The sequence below is a fragment of the Arctopsyche grandis genome, chromosome 3 (genome assembly GCF_051622035.1).
Source record: "Arctopsyche grandis isolate Sample6627 chromosome 3, ASM5162203v2, whole genome shotgun sequence".
Classification (NCBI taxonomy): domain Eukaryota; kingdom Metazoa; phylum Arthropoda; class Insecta; order Trichoptera; family Hydropsychidae; genus Arctopsyche; species Arctopsyche grandis.
This window is the reverse complement of record NC_135357.1, coordinates 9,071,125-9,091,897: the sequence shown is the minus strand read 5'-3', so window position 1 is coordinate 9,091,897 and position 20,773 is coordinate 9,071,125.

Sequence of the window (20,773 nt, the reverse complement as noted above, 5' to 3'; positions counted from 1 at the left end):
ATGGCTCGCACTCTCTCCTACAGCTCCCGAAGATGGCTTCGCTGTAGCTTCTCTTCCTTCGCTGGTGACTTTGTTCCACGGCCCATCTTGGATCCCACTTCTGACGACCAGTGTTGCGTAGGGGTGGGTGGAGGATCCAAGTAAAAGCCAACAGTCGTTTCACAGCATTTATTGATGATTATGGTGACACACACACTGTCACCGCTCCGTCCAGAATTAATTATATCGCCTACGTACCGCCTTATAAAGGGTAGATCTCTCAGGACGCCTAATCTGTTTACCTGTTGTCTAGTCACGTATTCGGATATGTATTTCCAAGACATTGGGACTTCCCGTACCGATTCTGAGAAATAGCTAATAACGGTCATTGTTTAGCCTAAATGCACTTAGAGTCCAGATATAATCTTTGGAAGTAAGTGCATGCATTTAGTTAACCGATAACAGATATCCGTTGGTCTAAGTACAATTCGCTCAATCCACGGCGTACGTAACAATAGCTACTATAATTAGAGCATTTTTATTATATATGAAACAACTGTCTACCAAAGCCCTGTCTATATCTTTTCAATGCATATGAATGGAAATATCGTTTTAAAAAAAATATATTGTTTTAAGATTTGTAGTTCTTCAAAAAAGAAAAAATAATTGTAACTATACACATTTTTAAGGCAAAAATTTTAACAATCAGTTTTTTTCAGTAAATGATCAGTAACTTTTGTGATAAAATCACACTATACATTTATATATTTATATATATATATATATATTTGTATGTTCTACATACATACATATGTTGCTTAAAAGAATCGGCCATTAAACTGCAAGTTGACAAACACTCAATAGTGAAGCAGTTTATTTACTAATCAAATAAATTCAGGCCCATTTTTAATATAATTTTCACACATACATACATACAGTCCCTGTCCAAGAAATTACGGACACCCGTTTTAAACTTTGCGCGCAATAGAAACGGTCAGAAACTACTCACTGCAGCCCCTTTTGGGTTCATTTTTTTTGTATGCGCCTTTTTATTACCTACCCTATTCACACAAAAAAGATTTTGTGTAGTACTGTTATTCAAAAGAATGTGAAACAAAATTGAAATGTGGAACAACAGTTTGCTCCTGAAATTCGATCAGTGAAAATGTGCGTTTCTGTAGAAAATTTTAATTATCTCTTCAACAACACCGTGATTTTTTCTTTTGCAAATTTTGCATTTAGGATTTTTATTGTAAGCGCAAGTATTAATTATTTTATTGTTTTGTTGTATTTTATTATATTTATTTATTTTGTAAATAAACCGTGTTACAACAAAAATACATATTTGTTTTTAATATACTAGTAAATGCAGAATTTGTGATTTTTGCAAGGTGTCCGTAATTTCTTGGACAGGGACTGTATGTGTATGTACATACATACATGTAAATGAATAGTTTTTTCATTATATTTATTTTTTTACTTCTCATTTACAGCAATGAATGGCAGCCTTTGTCTCTTACCAACGGCGTGTCAACGATACTTAAATCAACAAAACAACCAAAAAAAAAAAGCGATCGTTTAAAAACAAAGGTAAAAAACGTCAAACGACAGAGCCGCATCTCGTCAATATGGCAAATAAAATAAACCTGAAAAAACATTCAAATTCATTCTCAAAACGATCCTCGAAAAAAATCTACATAATTATTTCTGCGATGATTATTTGAATGGGACCATTTTCACTTTTCCGTGTTAAATACAGTTTTATAATGGAGCGTTGTCGTCTCCGATGCGACCCCTCCTCGCTCGGAGAGGTCTCTTTCAAATCGCACACAAAAGACTCAAAACTACTCCAACACAATGGGCAGCACTCATTCAGGTAGGTGTTATAATTGCTATAGGGCTGCTGCTCGAATGAGAGGGTGCGAATATTAAGAAATCAAAACATACTTATCATAAAATACAGAGTGCACCTGAAAACATTACACCTACTAACTTACATAAGGAGATTCTATACGCTGACGATTTATATCCATATTTTATATACATAGGTATACAATGCTTTTGAAATAACCAATGATGGAATTTTTTTAATTCGATTTAATCTAGATTGTATGTATAGTATTGTAGCATATGCTAAAAGGAGCCGCCGTTATAATTGGTTTTCGAGGATTATATCCAGGCATAAGTGCTTTCAGCTAACAATGGAGACCCTCGAATGGACTTAGTGGTCGGTAACGGCACCCAGCCACTTTCCGCAGGAGTTCTCGGAACGGACAGCGCGAAAGCGTGGGACTGCATATCTGGTACGTGAATAGAACAATGGGTAAACAAACATGTCGAGGAAGATGCACTGAGTGACCTGCCCTTTATAAGCAGGCTATACCAAGGCATTTCTGGACGGAGCACTGGCAGTTCATGGATCTCCTTAATCTGTGAATAAATGACCTTTTATTTGACTCACCCCTACGCAACAGTATGTAAATGGAAGGTCACGCACTTAAGTATTAAAGTATTTAATACTTAAGTGCGTATTTAAGTATTAAATTTTAAATTGTAAAATACATAGATATTACATATGTTTGTCACATTTTATCACGATATATGCAAACAATACGAAACTGTTAAACATTCAAATCCACTGAATGCCTCGTCTAGATATATGAGCGAGTGAAAAACGAATACCGAATGCACATTGAAACGTCTGAGACCAAATGCAACTTGTCAAACTTTACAAAACAACCAATGGTTGTCACCACTGCGACTCACTAGCTCAATCGTTAAGTTTCACATCCGGTAAAGACTTGTTCTTCTGGCTAAAAAAGTTAAAACTTTTGAAAAATATCACTGCGAAGCAAATTTTAAATATTAATTATTTAAAAACAAAATAAAAAGATCGACCAATTCGTTCAGCGAGATGTCAGTCAAAGCTCAAATGTCGCAATGACCGTATTTGGCCACAACCAGCATATCGAATCACCGTTATAATATAAACATTTTAACATTCATTATATAACCTTAAAGTGAAGTAAAAATATATAAGACATAATGAGATCCTATAATGCAAATTTGATAAGATATAGTGTGAAAAGTTATAGGCGTTTAAACAATTAAATCTGACAAAGCGAGAGGGTGGCGGAAAGAAAAATAAATACTGCAACTTACCATTAGACGTGAAGATGTTCAAAATTCTAGCATTTTTTAAACTTGCCTATTACGATTATTTTTCACCATCGTACTGGCGGATTTGATTTGAATATATATTATTGACAAAACCGCGCAAAATGTCAAAGTTTCAAAATGATCGGAAGAATGTAGGATATTAAATACAAATTTTGTCAGACAAACGAGCGAAGGCAAACATAGAAGGGGCTTGTAATAAAATTTTATTTGTGAAATAAATAAACTAGAAATTCACATTGATTCAGAAGATTCGGTTTCAGAAGAAAATTCGGTTTCCGTTGAAAATAAAATTAAATAATACATAAACTTAGTTAAACTTATGGGTGGGTTCGGGATCCAAATGAAAGACCAAAGTCGCTTCACAGCATTTATTCAACGATTCAAGAGGTCCACACTTAAGCACCTCTCACTCCAGAATAATCTGATATATCGTGTGTACCTCCTTATAAAGGACAAGTTTCCCAGCGCAGCTTACCCGATCCATTAATGTGTCTAATTTCTACGCACTTAAAGGTCTGGCGAGTCATTGTTTTCGCACGTACTCGCCCAGGTTAGTGAGAACTCCAGCGTATCCTTTATTTGGGGATTTACTGGGTCCCGTTAGCCTGATCCGGGGTCTCTATTGTTCACCCACAAATGCAATTAGATAGTGGATATTCTCTCTTTCGTGTTCCCACGTTACAATATCATAAAACATATCTATCACTACTTAAAAAATAAATTGCATAAAATCTGTCGGCGAGAAATGGTCGAGCGATGAAATCTCCTAAAATGTATAAAATACAATGTATACAAATTCATATGAAGTTTTCATTTATATATCTAAGTTTTATATTCTAAAAGTTGTTGAAGTTGCACAAACGTTAATATCCAAACATTATTCAATTTAAATATCACATCTATGCTGTATTATATTGTATTATATACGGTGCGTGTGGTTTCGTACGCGGAGAAAAACCGGTGATATTGTATATTGCAAAATGAGAAGGATTCCGAAAGCTCTTAACGTTTTATTTGTTTTACTCGGAATGTTTGTTGTTCTCAAAGTATCGTATTTCAAGGGGAAAAAAATGTTTAGTTACATAGCAACTCGTATATATGTATGTATTGAGGAACAACCTACCTCGTTGGACCTGTCCAAAGCGACTCTCGCCTCGTCACACATCAAAAGTGTTGGCTAGAAATTTAAAAATTTAATCTTTTTGAAAAATTGAACCTGCGAGAATAATAAACCTTCACTCGTTTCTAAGAAGCATTGCAAAATTCACATTGAGGGGTTCGCTTCCTAGTCGTGGGGGGTAAGTTGATGAGCGTGTAATGAAACGAGAGATCGCCAGACCGTGTCGCCGAACAAAAACTAAGAAACGAAACACAGTTTATCATTGCTGAAACCGACAAAATTTTGACACGTAATATATTGTTATGCTCGCGTTATGGATGCGGATTCATTTCCTCTATGCCGCGTGTGCACAGCGTGTTCCGAAAGGCGAGACGACATTCTCAGATAGCGTGTTTTGACTGTTTGATATCTCAGTCTGAGAGCCTTAAAGAATTTCCATCGAAGCTCGTAATTATTAACATTTTTACAAGCTTTTATCAGTTTCACTTGGTTAGTTAGATGAAATTCCTGACCATTCGAATCTTGTGAGCTGATTTTGAAGCACTTTCCCTCTTTGATATTTTACCGACATACGGGGGGTTATCTCTGATTAAAGTAAGCAAATGTCTCCGAAATGAAATTCGAAAATTTTAACCATTAACGAAAGCATGAAAAATTACATTGGAATCATCTGTCAACTGTGATGACAGCTAGCTATACAAGGCGCTTTTCTACCGTCCCTGCACTACTCACAGGTAAAACAGTTACAGCAATTATTTTATTCCCACTATCTCAATAAATTGTTTTAAAAAAGATTTTTTTTTATTTATGGGAAAAAACCTTAATAAATAAAAATACTAGATTAAAAAAAATTGAATTAAAAAAACCTTAATAAAAAACTGAATGGGACAAATAGTGCACTTAAATGGAATAAAATAGTTGAATAGTTGAATCTCCCCAACAAATTTCATCCAGACAGATTTTATTTATATACAATATTTCTAGTAATTTAATATTTCCAAAATATAAAAACTTGGGGCGTAGGGACATGATTTAACGGTAACATGTACGCTCGTACACATTTAAGTATTTTAAAGAGATATCCTATGGAAACCACTTTAGCCAGCAGCATAGCTCGGTCGTTAAGCTTCTGCTTAGCGTCGAGAGGCGCCGGGTTCGATTCCTGGGTCCGGGCCTTGAATGAAAATCAATTTTTCAGAGTATGCTGTTGGTCACACTTGGATTTGTGACTCCAGGTTGATCGTTTCCTATCAAAGTTTGCCAATTTTCTCTGATTTCATTGTTGAAACGGTTCCCGGAAAAATTTGGCTAAAAATCCTTCCTACCTACTATGTCACCACTATTTGAAGTATGATTGATGTACAATAAAATGTATGTGCAATTCATAGATGTCTCGTTAATTTGCGAGTTTTTCAGTGTCTCATAATTCAACGACTTGTAATAAAAATGCTGCATTTGTAATTGTAATTATAATTTTTAATTGGCCAGGAAAGCGCATTGGGATTTACCCGTAAGGCCTTCCTGGTATATATGTAAAAATAAAATAAAATAAAATAACGTTGCCATTTTATAAAATCATTTGGGCTCATTTTTTTTTTAATATTGTAACCCAGATTAAGTATACATATGTATAGAAAAACAATTAAGAATACTTATAATACTTATAACAGGTTTGTGCATGAATAAACTAGTCAAATTGTTTTTTTGTATACACTATAACTGGCCAGATTTATTCGTGTACACAAACTAGTTCAAAAATATATTTATAATACTAATAAATTCAACTTAGAAACTATAATTTTTGAGAAAATTATATAGTGGGATCCCACAAGGTTTATTAAAGTTTCATATAGGAATCACTGATAGGTTTCAATTTAGCTGACTATAGAAATTATTTCTACAGACTGAATTACAAAGGAAAATATCAAAAGAACAACCTATGTACATTTACTCTAAATCAATAAGTTCATAGTATTCCATGCACTCTACTTATGTATATGGCAGAAATTGTAGATCATTTTCAATTTTTTATCCACTCTTGAAACGTCTTCGTAGGGGACAAGTTAAGAAAAAAAACGTGACGAAAATAATAATGGATCGGTCATAAAAAGAGGAAATCTCTCACCTTCAAAAAGCGTACTTATTTACATATCAGGGCGCATCTTCCAATCCACCCCCGTCACCCCGAAAAAAACCCTTAAATAACCCATAAAATGTATGTGCGGTCTGATTTTATTGAATCCCCGTTTAAGTGCATCCCGCCAAGACGAATAATTTTTCATAAATATTCAAAGGGCGGCTCGCATTTTTCGACAGGCTTCCGGGAAACGCGCAAATCCGAATGAATCACCGGGGTGTGTCTGATTCCGCCATCATCCCACCCCCAAAATGCCCCCAACCCCCCGATTACGCCACCACCCTATCCCTAGGATGTGACGAAGGGGGTGATTCGGTTCCGAGACTCCCTGTGTATGTACATTTTTTTCGGGTTCGAGAACACGTCGCGGACCAGTCATCCCCAAAGGCGCTTTTTAGGGGCGGGTGACAGGCTTCAATATCGCTAAATAAAATCTATGTCCGTCAACGGGTTAATTTTGAACCGTTCGCCCTTTTAACCGCTCTACGGCATCACTTTGACAAAACCGGAGAATAAAAAAAACCAAATGAAAAAAACCCCACAGAAACGTATAAAAATTTCAATTCAGTTCGGATCGCTCATTTATTTACGTGCGTATCGAATTTTACTAAAGCTTTTTCCGGTCAAAGCGTTTCGTGTCATCGCAAATGACGATCTGTTTCGTCGATTTAAAGGGCATGAAATATTCCACCAATTAATATGTCGAAAGCGGCAGTACATACATAATTTGAAAACAAAAAATAAAGCTGGAATTGTAAAAAATATCAATATAATAAGTTACATTTTCTATTTTTAAATAAATCGTATTCCAAATTTTATATGATCAATTTAACTCGCAACCCTGGTTACATTATAAATGGATCACTAACATTTCTATAATATAATAATAATATTATATATAAAAACGAAATGGCGCCTGTAATTCGTTTCTGATTGGCTATCGTCAACGTCGTTTCTGATTGGCTGGATTGATCAAAGACGTTTGTGATAGGTTAGTTGTTAAATATAACTTTTTCGATTCAAATAAATTTAATATAAAAAATATGAATATTTTATTCATGGTTTTCATTTAATTTCCATTTACCGAGCGAAGCCGGGTAGCACCACTAGTATTTACATAAATAATAACCTTTCAAATATTCAATTACCACAAAGTTTTAGAATACCTATCGATACGTCGGTTTTAATATCAAAACCGTTAACCCAACCAGCAATTAAATATTTATCATTCATTCCCATCTCATAACCCCTATTTTCATAAATACATAATTTATACACCGCATACTATTTCTACATCAGCTGAAAATAGTCAAAATATAAAGCAAATATAGTTTTAATATAGACACCTCGCATATTCGACGGCCACGATCCGCACATCTTATACATGTACCCAAAAAAAACATGTGATGATTTAAAAATAAATTCTAATCAATAAATGTATGTAGATTCAAACATATGTATATTGTTTACATTTAATATTGATCAAGTTTTTAACCCGTTAGTTGCAAAGGGGCGATAGAAAACCACATTTGTATAGATAACTGTCATCGATTCGAGCTGTCACAAGATTTGGATGTAATATTTAATAGTTCGTTAATGATAAAACTCCTAAAGTCGGAAACATTAGCTTACTTCAATGTTAGCTAACTCTCGTACGTCGGTAAAATATCAAAGCGATCTAAATAATGGAAGTGGTTCAAAACCAAATCACGATTTTTTGACGAGCAGGAATATCACTGAACTAACAGATTGTAGGTAATAAAAATCTTATATAAATGCAGAAAATCGCACCATGACTGAAGAAGACACATAATATATGTACATGCTCATTTAAAGGTAGACGGCCGGGTGAGCGTGCGGGGATGGAATGAGGGTAGAGTGAGCGGACGATGTGTGAGATATAATTCATATTAAATTATTATACATTTATGTATATAGGTAAACATATTCTAAAGTAAAACTTTTATCGATAATTACGAATTTAATTCACGTATTCCTTTCCAACACCACCCGTTGATATATCAACGAGCACAACACTGAAAACGTGGAGACACAAAGTGGTACGTGACGAGTGTTTTTTTTTTTAGATAGTTTTGCACATGTAAAAAAACGCTAGCATACCCAACACATTCTCTCGCAATCCAGGCCTAAATTCACCCCCTGGAGTGTTTTCAGTGATATTTTATCTTTGTATTAGCATAGAGTTAACATTGATCGATAACGGTGATTTCCATATTTGAAGAAATGTACGAGAAATAATAAAATCGTACGCCCATCATACGCTGGGGTTCACCTACGCATCTCGTGCCGAACTTTAACACTATGACGGCTGCTAACTCATATTTGTATCATGTTGGGTGCACAACGCTTATTGGCCGCTGACACATATATGTTTCACGACCGCGCGAACTGTTTCAGTCCGCTGATAAATTTTTGTATCACGTTTTTGTCAATCGTTTTTGGCCGATAATACAATTTTGTATCACGTTTTCGTTTATTACAAAAACATGATACAAACATATATCAGCGGACTGAAATAGTTCGTGCAGTCGTGAATCATATACATATGTATTAGCAGCCAGTAAGCGTTGTGAACCCAACATGATACAAATATGAGACAGCGGCCGTCATAGTGTTAAGTATGCTTTTACCATACCACTCTACAACAATATACTATGTGATATCAAGATTGGGTAGACTTCAACTAACAAAATATTCTCAAAAATTAAGTCGAAGGATTTGTTTTTCAATATCTCTCGCATGGACCGTCGTAGCAGACTTCCAAAGAAGTACGTCTAAAAAAAATATGACCTTACGAATACATAATTCTAAAAAAAATTCCATTCGAATTAACAGTGATATTAAAATACGCCCACCACAGCTTAAGTCTACTTAGACATGCTGTGCCGTACATAGAAGAAGAATTTATATATATATATATATATATATATATATATATATATATATATATATATATATATATATATATATATATATTTATATATATATATACCGTTTCAACAATGAAATCAGAGAAAATTGGCAAACTCTGATAGGAAACGATCGACTTGGATTTACAAATATCCAGGTCTGACCAGCAGTACTACAGATATACTCGGAAAAATTATTTTCAATCGAGGTCTGCTCATGGGATCGAACCCGGCGCTTCTCGGTGTTAGGCAGAAGCTTAACGACCGAGCTATGCTGCTGGCTAAATATGTTCTATGTTCTACCAAAACCCACTCAGATCCTGACATGACACTTACAAATCAACTGTTGCTCCTATAAATATATCTTCAAAAGGACTCGCTTGAAATTCTTCATAATATATGAGAAGTTCAAATATCATTTAAACACATCAAAAATAGCCTCAAACAAAATTTCAGATTAAAAGGGGTTATCCACTCATACAGAAAACGCTGCAGTCTCTTGCAGACATGCTATGTATGTATGTACATACAACATACATATGTACATACATAATTTTACATGATTTAGATAGGGTCGGCTCGCGACCCCAAGCTTGAGCATCGCTGGCCACCACCCCGGCAAATACGCAGTGACATCTCATCCCCAATATTTACTCTCCGGCTCTAATGGAAATCATAAAACGGAGTTGATAATACGTAATTCGCGTAGCTACCTCTCTCTCGCACTCGCACTCGAACGATAAGCGCGTCCCCCTCTCTCGCTCTCTCGCGCTAATTCGCTTTTAAAACTTTGCTCGTTTCCAATTGCGAACGTAAATTTTCACTTAGCCAAACCTCCACCATCACCCTCTCCACCCCCTCGAACCATCCGCAGCTTTCTAGCATTATCAAAATCCGATGAAGTTCAATTGAATGATTTTTTAAACATAATATTCCAATATAATAAATACATCACAAATAGAAATGCTGTACTGCATACATATACTACTAATACTACTCATATTCCTATATATGAGCTATGGACGTGCACATTCGCTCTATTGTCACGGATATTCCATTAGATCCGTCTTGTTGAAGCGTGTGGAATCTATGGTCGATTTGGGTATAACTTTTGATCCTCAGCTCATCTTTCACAACCATATCAAGAAAGTCGCTGACGTTTCCTTTCGTCGACTTGGATTTGTTTTGAGATATGCAAGATTATTCTCCAATCCTTTGTCTTCTCGCTTGCTTTTCAATTCGCTTGTGAGAAGTAAGCTAGAGTATAATGCGATTGTGTGGAATCCGCATGAAGCAAATTACTCTCTGATGATTGAGAAAGTGCAAAAAGCATTTCTTCGTTTCCTATATAGGAAAGAATATGGGTATTACCCATATCTCTACCCCACTCCTTTCCTTTTGGGCATGCTTGGGTATAATTCCCTTGAACTTCGGAGAAACTTCTCTTTAATTCGTTTCGTTCTCCTGCTCTTACGTGGTAATACGTCATGCCCGTTGTTGCTGGAGCAGTTGGGACTTTGTGTCCCTAATCACTATGTGCGTGGTAGACATCATCATTTGCTGGCTGTACCTCCTGCCCGCACAGTCCTTTTTCGAATGGCTGCTGTTCCAAGAGCTATTCGACTTCTTAATGAAATCGTTGCTGCCGAGACTGAATGTGATATTTCCACCTTAGTGAGCGTAAATTGTCGGAAATTACTCTAACCCATTTATCTGGTAGTCTGCGCTCATCATTGTTTTCATGATTGATTGTGATTTATGAGTGAAATTTTGATTAACTCTCTTCCATTTGGGCCTTACAGGGATGTTTTGTATTTGAAGTTGTTTCTTACATATTTATTGAAACTGGCTGTAGGTGCAAGGCATTCCTTATGCTATATTTTATTTGATATTTTTACTTTATCTGTTATTATTAAATGCTATTTTTATGTTTATGTATGGATGTATTTATGTTTATGTTTAATTGTTATTTTGTTTTTTTTTTTTTGTGTTATATTTTTTGACCATTGTGGCGCTTTAGGAATTCCTGTTATGCCACAATGGTCTGTTTAGAATAAAATAAATATATTATATTATATTATATAAATATACTAATATAATATAATACAAATACTACTAATATTCTTATGCGAAAACATACATATGTTTCAAAATAAAATTACCTTATTTTTCCTTTAAATATCCTCCAAAATAATGTTACACATTGTAGAAGAGACATCTTCTCGTTTTATTTTCAATTTAACACATGAATGCACCTACGATAAAAATTAATATTATATAAATGCTTTTCCTCAATAATAAATGTGTAAACATTAAAAAATGTTCTCATATAGATTATGGTATTATTCAAATATATATATTATGGCTGTTTTATACGGACATATGTATATACAAAGTTGCTTAGTAACCTGAATTATAATAGTATTACATCTACAATGGTCGTTGTAGATTCGGTCATCTTTATTCGGGATATAATGGCGGTTTTCGAATATTTTAAAAGTGTACGTTTTGTATAATTTAAATCTTTAAACGTGTAAGATAACCCGGGATTAAAAATTTTGGCTATTTTGAACTTAAGTGCGGAGATTGAGTCGGTGCCGAAAAATATAACCGTTACTGAAATTTCACTATAAAATGTATTGAAAACTGTTTCATTTGTTTCTTCATATAAAAATAATATTAAAATTTGAATTTCAAAAATTTTAAATGAATGTGTGAACATAAAAGTGTTGAATATTTTCACCAGCATGCAGCTTCAACGGAAAAGGATATAAAAAGGTTAGAAAAACCATATGAATTTTAACAATTTCGTATATTTTTATTAAATCAAAACTTCATTTTTCTGGATTATAAATTCAGACTATTCTGATATAATAGGGGAATCTTTAAAAATTGATAAACAATCCTAATAATTTCCAAACATGCATACATACTTTTCCAATAGGACAGACTTCAAAATTATGTATGTTTTATTAAACTTATTGCATATGTTCGTGCCCTTTTACCGTTGAAAATGGATACATTTTTGATAAATTTGCATTTTTGCATAATTTGTACATTATCTATGTTTTTGTATAAATGGCTGAATTTCAAGATATTGAAAAACTCAAAATTTGCGAGACATCTATAGACAAATTTGCAGCATTTTATAAATCAGCCAATTCAAGGTGCTGTAAGCTCTGTAAAGTATTGCGAAAAATAAGACAAATTTGCCAATTTTTTGGAACCGTTTCAATGAAATCAGATAAATTGGCAAACTCTGATTGGAAACGATCAACATTGGAGTTACATATCCAAGATTGAACCCGCGACCACACAATTGAAAATATTACACGCTTACCATTAAACTATGCTGCTAGTTAAATGTACATGGTTTCGTTGATTATTGGTCACAAAGCGCTCGCCCAAAAGTCACTAAAATCTTTATAACGGAACATCTGGCAGCCGAAAAGTCTATCATACTAACGATAACTATCATTCTAACGAGAACTCAAGTGCCAAATATTCCATATTCGCGATTTTCATGGCAAATATTGTCTTTTAGGTGATCGCAATGTGACTAATAATCCAATTACCAATGTATGTACATCCATATATGCTATACATATGGATCAATTAACAAATACGCATACATATTTAAGATTCTCAGCCGTGGGAAAAATTTTAATGTAACTAAATTCAGTTCGAGTATTCTATTTGATACTTTTTACTTACCTCTTATTAAGTTCACATGGTTTTCGTGTTAGTGGTCATTTTTTATATCTCTTATCTCTTATCCGATCGTTTTCATACTTTGCCATATTGCTCATTTTGGTCATCAATATACGTTAATGTATCGTTTGCCATTACGTTGGAGATAAAATATCGTATACAATGCGTATCAAATATCCAGAATCTCGGGTACGGTGACATCTATGACGGTACGGCAAGCTACCATAATCTATCTTCAACCTTTTCGCCTTGATATGGCCATTTCAGATTTTAATTGTTTAAACGCCTATAATTCACTCTATATTTTATAAAATTTGCTCTATAGGTTCTCGTTATCTCTAATATTTAAATATTTATAGTTTTAACTATCATATGTGTATATAAATTTCAAATTTGGCGTCTAGCTTCATGTAATGTAATACACGATATATATTGATTTTTGGCCAAATATGTCAGATCTGACATTTCACGGCTAAAAGTATATCTCTTCACGGAGTTTTATCTGCGAGATAAGTATTCAATAAGAAGTTATGTTGTATCTAATTGTTAATATGATTTACAATAAGCTTACATATGTATGTACATTTAGTTTTTTACAATAAGCTTACATACATACATACATCACATACAATTATTTTTAGTTATCAGCTGATTTTGTAAATTACATATAACAATATACTGCTCCATTAGTTTTCAAAGCAAACGTGGTTTAAAAAAAACATGTTTTTTCTAAGAAATTGACGTACGTACATATATCTTATGAATTGCTAGAACTATTGTCTCCATTGTGGATCGTAAAGAAATTATTATACCGTTTAATTTCATACTAAAATGTTTTACTACATTGTTATATACGAAACGTATTGAAATTTAATTTGATGGTAGATCGTATAAGTGTTGCATGTAGATATGTATGTGTAAGTATATCGTAAGACTGTGATGTCAGCCGGTTTTTCACTTATGAGCATTTTTCGCGGCGTTTAATGAAAACTCACCCCCACCGCTCTCTTTTCATCGTCCCCCTCGCCTCACCGTGTTTTCCCGCATATCGCTGTTTGGCTGTAAGTCCACCAAGGGCGTTTTCCTTTTTATTCTATTTTATATGGATTTTTTGTGCCTCATGCAAGTTATTAAACGTCAAGAGCACGCGGTGGCGCCAGTTCATACTCCCAGCGCCCCGTAACTTAATGCTGTATAAATCTGAACGATGTGCACCTCTCGCAACGTACATCTCACTTACTTGCTTGCTAGGATAATGTACGTATGAATATACATACATATGTGTATATATACGAGGATATTGTAGCTAAGCAGTATATACGGATATTGTAGCTAATTTCCTCGACCATGTGACGATGCTCTTTAAGAGGGCTGGACAGCAGCGCCTTGTCCATACAAACGTACTATACTTCTCCCTTCCTCAATTATGGCACTAGAGATTTTTTTTTAATATGCTATGGATATTCACCATTGGGGCGCATCTGTCGTTTTATTTTTTTGATTAATTATTTTTTATAGGAGCTAGGAGCCGCCAAACATCTATAAAATCGCCTCTTTTTTACACCCACGAAACGAGTCCAGCGTGCTTATTTAACGGTCGATTTTAAAAAAGATACGCCGATAGATGCACAGAAAGTATCTTTCTCATACTGATGATGAATTTTTTTTAAAAATTGGTCTAGTTTTGGAGGAGAAAATAGGAGAATACGAAACCTCGATTTTGTCAATTTAAAATACGTTTTATCTGGTCGAAGCGCAACTGTCGCATTCACTCAATATATATATTGATATAATTTGTCGCATTCACTCAATATAAACATACACTCAATATATATATCGAAGAAAGGAACGGTAACAAAATTAAGGTTTCGGCTGTACAGCCCTCTTAATGCACGTACATACATGTATAATACAATATATGAATATACATATGTACATATGAAGACTTCTATTACTGAAACTGCCTAATTTGTCTATTTGAGTGAAATTAAAATCAAATTATCATTGTTCATACTTACTTCGATAATAAACTTGTCATATACAAATACATATGTAGTTAGATCTACATATTTGGTGTATAAATATAAGTTTGAAATGGAATATATGTAAATGTGTTTATTAGCTGTAGAATACGGTTACCTGACAACTCGTTCACAGATTTTCCGTAAACCGAGGATGCGCTCCAGACATAACGTATAAGGCCATCTCTTTCTCACCCCGTCTGTTCACCAAGATCTCGTTTACTATGCCATTACGTATGCAGCCATCTCTTTCACTGTCTGTTATCGGTGAACAGACGGTCCGTGAAAGAGATGGCTGCATACGTAATGGCATAGTAAACGAGATATTGGTGAACATACGGGGTGAGAAAGAGATGGCCGTATACGTAATTCACGAGTTCGATCCTCCATGCGGTCCATTTTTTTCAAATACCTTTTAAATATATTTATATTTAATTGTTTAATATGAAAAAAATGGTATAAACTACCTAACTACCTACATATAAACAAAAACCGATAGAAAAATTAATTAATTAAATAAATTTTCAATAGATGGTGGTATATTATTTCAGTCTATTTTCCTAGCGGAAACATTTGAATCAAACAGTATAGATATATAACTTTTTTATTCGTAATATGAATAATAATACGTTATTATTCGTATTATTATTCGTATTACATTCGTACGTCGTTTTGTTGGAAGCGGTCTAGCTTACGTAAACATTTATGTCGAATCGAAACAACTATTAGAGTACGGCGAGCGTTATCTCAGACACACAGACACACAGACGGAATAGCGAAATTATATATGTTACGTATTTATGGAGATCACAAGTTGATTTATGAAGACTTTTTCAAAAAATCATTCAGAAGATTAAGTTTTGAAGACAAACAAGACGTTATTAAGAAATGTAGGCTACCGATATTTCTGTTACAATAAAAATGAAAAAAAAAATTTACTCATCACGTCAAGACAGACTATTATAATTCATAAATTGCAAATTTTTTTTGTCCATGCTTGACTCTCCTATTTTTACTTCCGCTTAAATCTTCTTTCTGTTTTGCAGGAAAATTGCAATATATAATAATAAAAAAATATATGCATGTGTATAAGTATACATATATAAATAAAAAACATGAAATGCGATATCCACTGTTAGTCCCGTAGTAAATGTTATGATTTAGTTTTCTATTGTAACGAACGAAATCCGCAGCGGATGAATGTGCCGGTGAGTCCTTTATGAAATTATACTCGGCTTGTTTGGCGATGCATTAGGGAGATGCATCGGTGCATTGCGATGCAGCATCAAGACTTTGTTTGCCTGACGTTTTGACAGGCCAGAAACAAGTTTGGGGTACACGTCGAGCCAGTTTTAGATTCGAACCAGTCGACTAGCAACACACACTACACGATAACTAAAATACTACTTACATATATGTACATACATACACTGATTTCAAAAGCTCACTTCCACTCACACTACTCGAATCTAATCCTAAAATTAAATATAGTCGACATGAAGGGTGAAATTTTCTTCTATAGACACTAAAGGATTTTCTTCTTTTTTGTTTTGTTGTATTTGTTTGTTTAAATCCGGCTGTTTAACAGCTTTGATGGCGGAGAGCTTTCGTTAATAGAAATATTTACATATACACGGTGGGCAACGAAAACATTTCCCCAATTTTATATTGCAACAATGCGATACGAATATTTTATTATAACAAAATTAAACCTTATTTACTTAGTTTTTAATATACATATACTAAAATTTAACCTGAAATATGGCATATCGACAGTGCCGTGCCGACATAACCGCTCAGGACAAAAGTAAATACCAATGAATGTATAATATTTTATATTCAATATAAATTAAAATATACTCATAATAAGACATTCGAGTCAGGCAGACAGGCATCAATTATAAAAATAAATAAGCGACACTTTTTTTTACTAATGTTACGATTTTTTGGTTTCCAAATACGAGAAATAAATCCCCTTACAACAAAAAAAATTATTGCATATGAAAAAAACTTTTTTCGAATTTTGATGCGTATAGCGGAAAATCCAGTTTTCAAAATCCAACAAATCTTAAAAAATTACTTTTCACGAACAATCTTGCAAAACTGAATAAAACCAAAAAGAACTTATTTTTATACAATTTTTTAATTTTATTCTGCGCGGCATTGACGGGGTTCTACGCGGCATTTTTATGCGAGGCTTTGTCGTTTCCCTTCCCGGTAACATTCTATTTGTACATATGTATTTTTACTAAACAAACACCCGTAGTTATCTTAAATAATTAACAATTATTTTTTTGCTGTGTCATTTCTTTTTCCAATTTTTACAAGGTTTTTATTAGTTTAACTTGTACAACGTTGAGTGTTCGCTTTCTTAAACTCTTCTCATCGCTTTGAAACTTTGCCATTTTGCGAGGTTTGGCTCCCGATAGAGATATCAATTGTTTCCGCTAAGTCGATAGTGAAATAGAAACGCCTATTACTTTTTCTTTTTCACACTATATCTTATAAATTTTGCATTATAGGCTTTCATCATCTCTCATATATATTTTTACTTCACTTATAGTTTTAATTTTAAACTCATTATGTATTTTATATATTCAATAATAAAACCAACGTTTAATAAACAATGAAAAGTATTGAAACATTTAAATATAACTAATTATTTTTTTGCATTAAATAATTAGTTTTGATATTAATTATTACACGTTTTGAAAATATGCTCAGATAATCTTAAAAATGATAATATTAACTTTATTTTGGTTTCAAATTTGTTATGATGGTATCATAAATTTAGGAGTTATTTCGTTTCAAAGTTGTGCGGTGCCGTTTTTTAGCCCACTGCGTACAAGCGAATTCTTCCATTTTTGAATGCACAAACGATCCCAATTCAAACGCGCGTCGTCCAAACAAAGAACTGCGGTCCGAAAATTCAATACAGAGCGAAAATAAATCCAGAATCACGTCTCGAGTATGCGTTTTGTATTGCGAAAGCGAGCGGTCAGTTTTGACCCTTTGTCCGCGCGCGGTCAGTTTTTGCGCGTCCGGTCCGTTCGATTATATTCAAGCCGCGAACAATGATCCGCGGAGAAATATTTCGCTGCTGTATAATGCGAAATGAAATGCGTTAATCGCACAACGATCGGAAATTAATTACCTGCGCACGTTTCGGGGCCAGGGGGCCTCCGGGCAAACAATGCGAAATTAATTCCGTTACGGCCGATTGAAGATATGCGATTGGAACGGGTGCGGTGCGAGGCTTCTCAATGTACCATTTGAGACGGCATTTGATCGCCTTGGGAAAGGGTTAACCCTTTCATTAGAATGGGGGGCTTTGTGTGTCTGATTGTTTGTTTTTAAAATCGGAACTAACCCCTTTGCGCGGGGTGGCAAAGCGCCCCAAAAGGCACGTCATTCCCATGCATGACTGTAAGAAGCTTGTCATGGAAAATGTTAAATATTTGCATAGATTTCTATGGATATGATGTGCTGTTGATTATTCTCAAACTTTGTAATAAGTAGTGTAATTAATGTGATTGTTCAAGTTTTGCTTACGGAATGGTGAATAGAAATAGTTGATATTTGTTTGCTGAAAATTCGGCTGACAAGTCTCTAGCGAATATGTCTATCACAGCAGTTTCTCAAAGACTAGTAACTTGTCTGCCAACAAATGAAGCTTTTGTCCATAGCATAATACTATCCGTCGGGTGATTCTAGTTGTTTTCATCACTGGCTTTCAAGTACTCGATTTATTTTTAAAATATGCATAAAAATAATTTTAATTTCAGCTTAAAGCCTAAATTATATTATTACACTATTTTCTTCCACAGAGGTGCTCCCTTAAAGTGCAAATATATGTACATAAAAGGTATGTGGGACGTTTTTTTTTTTTAGATGTTTTGCACATGCAATAGAAACGCTGTTTTGTCAAATCCGTATCGTTGCGTCTCTTGGCAAACCTCATCTCCTGTAGTGTTTTTGGTGATTTTTTATCTTTGTATTGACATAGATCAAATAGCAGTGATTCCCATATTTGAAGAAATTTAGGAAAAACTTTTCAAACTAATACGATAGTGTGAGTTAATAATGACATGAAGTCACACCTACCACAGCTGCTATGCTAACCACCAAGTCGTTTCCGGGTACAAGCCTTGGGTTGACCTCAATTGTATTGTTATTCCATTGAGTATTTCTGCAGTGCTGCTGCTTAGACTTGTGACTCCGAGTCAATTGTTTCCTATAAAAGTTTGCCAATTTATCTGATTTCGTTGATTAAACAGCTACCCATCAAATTTTCAAAACCTACCTACTATTTGTCACCACTATTTGAATATGATTTCCAATTTATAATCTATAAATTTATATACATACATATGTACATGGTTAATATCATAGGTGTTTCCCGGGGGTACATTTTTCAAAATAAAACACGAATGCACTGTATGATATGTTTTAATTTGATTCGAAAGGCTTGACAGACTTGACTTCAACAGACAAAAGATTCTAAAAAATTAAGTCGAAAGATTTGTTTTTCAATATCTCTCGTATGGAATGTGGAACGGTTCTAAAAAAATACCACACATCGTAGATATGCCAATTCGTATTCTTTTTGCAAGATTTAGTACTTCAAAATTAAATAAATGTGTTGCACTTTTGCAATGAATTAGTTAGTACTTTGTCCATAAAATATCTTAATTCAGCGCAACAAAATTTTAATCGTAAAACCGACTTTGAAAATCGTTTTAAATATACCTAATCATAATAACAATAATTTGTAATTAAAAATTTTAGACTACAAAGCTGATATAATATTCGAAATTGTAAAAAAAAACATGTACTTTTCTCGACGAACTTTTTATACAAAAAATTATATACAAGCATGTGCATATGTATGTTGGAAAACTGCATTTTCCAGTACAAGAAGTTCTAGGTATGAAACACGAAAATCTGCGATTACCGTGAGCTGCACGGAATTGTGCACTCGCAGTTGTTATGGCACTCGAGCAAATAATGCAACGGGTGGATTTATCCTAAATCTGGAGAATCTTCTTGTACATACATATATGTATGTACATATGTATATTCCATCCAAATAAATAGACATACATACATATAATATAATGTGTTAGATATCAAAATGCTGAATGGCACGTCTAATTCTGCATCCTTTTAGTTTGCTATCTCCGGGGACCGGTATCGTCATAATGCAACAGGGGTGTCTCTCTCCTGCTATTGGAGATGCAGGGGTGCGTCAATCAGGTGTCAACCCTGGACAACGTTACAGCCCCCAAGCACCGTCGTTTCGTTTCGATAACGGTTGCATTCGCATTCAAATTGGGTTTTTTTGATTTCTTTTTAAATGAGAAATAAAATTTTATTGTATATCTTATTGAATTCGAAGTTTGATTTGATAACGGTTTATGATGGGGGTTGCAAAGCGCTGACTTTTAAAAATGTAAAAGATTTTTTTTTAATTAACGGTCTTGTGGGATGAAATTTTGAGATAAAGTATGATATTATATTATTGAAGTTGAGTGTACTGTTTTGGACAGCTTGACGTGTAATATTTTTTAGCTTTTCTTAAATTCTCATAGTAAAAATATTGTAATTATGTATGTAAGCAAAGCTATCCTAAGGTTTCAGTAAGCCATCTGATTTTGTAATACACCGTATTGTAGCGTGAACGTGTAGAGGGGTT